At 35.9% G+C, this 2,316-nt stretch overlaps 1 pseudogene; it reads right to left on the reverse strand.

Annotated features, from left to right (window-relative positions):
* Positions 1-383: 383 nt before the first annotated feature.
* On the reverse strand, positions 384-692 carry LOC100688852 (annotated as a pseudogene).
* Positions 693-2,316: the final 1,624 nt, after the last annotated feature.

Raw genomic sequence — 2,316 nt, forward strand, 5'->3', positions numbered from 1 at the left:
CGTGATCAAGTGGGATTTATTGCAGGGATTTAAGGGTGGTTCAATATCGGCAAATCAATCAACATGATACAACACAGTAACAAGAGAAAGGATAAAAACCATATGAACATCTCAATAGATTCAGAAAAAGCATCTGACAGAGTACAACATCCAGTCGTGAGAAGAACTCAACAAAGTAGATTTAGAGGAAACATATCTCAGCCTAATGAAAGCCATGTATGACAAACCTACAGCTAACATCATATTCAATAGTGAAAAACTGAGGGCTTTTTTGGGATATCATTAGCTTATTATAAAAGAGAGACATGAAAGTTACTTACATGATGAAAGATTTCACAACTTCACTGGAATGGGCAGCTTCATTTCATGCCATTTTAATAATTTTAGTTCACATATTTTCCAAGAATCTCATCATTTCTAAAAAAGAAAGAGTCTTTGTCATTTAGAACTACTTTGGTGCCTCCACATTCTGGGAGAAGAACTTTATCTACAACTTTCATACTAATTAGTTGAATCTCACCACCTTTTCCATTAGAGCCTGATCCAACAGCTCCTACTGTTGCTTGCAACAATTTTCCTTGATATTTTTGTGGAAGCATGATACCTCTTTTGGTTACAGTTTTAGCTGCGCTCCTTTAAAACTAAAATTCAGCCAAAGGGGGGAAAAACTTTCTAAATGCCTGCCCTGCCATGACTCTGGCCACCACAGCTCATACTCTCTCTGGAGCTCAGGAGAGCTTTTTCTCTAAAACCAGGAAGAAGACAAGGATACTCACCTCACCATTTTTATTTAACATAGTACTAAAAGTCCTAGCCATAGCAATCAGACAGGAAAAAGAAGTAAAAGGCATCCAAACCAGTAAGAAAGTAGTAAAACTCACTATTTGCAGATGACATGATACTATATATAGAAAATCCTAAAGACTAAACCATAAAAACTACTAGAAGTTATAATTAATTCAATAAAGTCACAAGATACAAAATTAATATACAGAAATCTGTTGCATTTCTGTATAATAATAACAAAATAGCAGAAAGAAATTAAGAAAACAATCCTATTTACAACTGTACCAAAAAAAGGGGGGAAATCTAGGAATAAGTTTAACGAAGGAAGTGAAAAACTGTGCTCCATAAGCTATAAAACAGTGGTGAAAGAAACTGAAGATGACACAAACAAATGAAAAAGTATTCCATGTTCATGGATTGGAAGAACCAATATTGTTAAAATGTCCATGCTACCTAAAGTTATCTGTAGATTTAATGCAATCTGTGTCAAAATGCCAACAACATTTTTCACAAAACTAAAGCAAATAATCCTAAAATTTGTATGGAACCACAAAAGACCCCAAATAGCCAAAAAAGTATTGTGAAAGAAGAACAAAGCTGATGGTACCACAATGCCAGTATCAAGATATACTACAAAACTGTCGTAATCAAAGAAGAATGGTACCAACACAAAAATAGGCACATAATCAATAGAGCAAGATAGAAGTCTCATAAATCAACCCATAATAATATGGTCAATTAATATATTACAAGGGGGCAAGAATATACAATAGGGAAAAAACAGTCTCTTCAACAAATAGTGCTGGGAAAACTGGATAGCTACATGCAAAAGAATGAAACTGAACCACTTCCTTTTTTTAAAAGATTTTATTTATTTATTCATGAAAGACAGAGAGAGAGAGAGAAGCAGAGACACAGGCAGAGGGAGAAGTAGGCTCCATGCAGGGAGCCCAATGTGGGACTCAAATCTGGGACCCTAGGATCTTGCCCTGAGCCAAAGGCAGGCACTTAACCACTGAGCCACCCAGGCGTCCCATAACCACTTCCTTTTAAAAAGATTTTATTTATTTGAGAGAGAGAGAGCATAATCAGGAGGAGGGACAGAGAGAGCAGCAGACTCCCTGCTTAGCAGGGAGCCTGACACAGGCTCAATCCCAGGATTCTGGGATCATGACCTGAGCCAAAGTTAGATGCTTAATGGACTGAGGCACCAGGTGCCCCCAAACAACCACTTTCTTACACCATACACAAAATAAACTCAAAATGAATTAAAGACCTAAATGTGAGACCTGAAACCATAAAATTCCTTAAAAAAAAAATAGGCAGTAATCTCTTTGACATTGCCCATAGAAATATTTTTTTAGCTATGTCTCCTCAGGCAAGGGAAACAAAAGCAAAATTAAATTACTGAGACTACACCAAAATTAAAACCTTTTTCACAATGAAGGAAACCATCAACAAAATGATGAGGCAACTTACTGAATAGGAGAAGATATTTGCAAGTAATATACATTATTATTTGATAAAGAT

This window comes from Canis lupus, chromosome 23, assembly GCF_011100685.1.
Source record: "Canis lupus familiaris isolate Mischka breed German Shepherd chromosome 23, alternate assembly UU_Cfam_GSD_1.0, whole genome shotgun sequence".
In the NCBI taxonomy this organism is placed as follows: domain Eukaryota; kingdom Metazoa; phylum Chordata; class Mammalia; order Carnivora; family Canidae; genus Canis; species Canis lupus.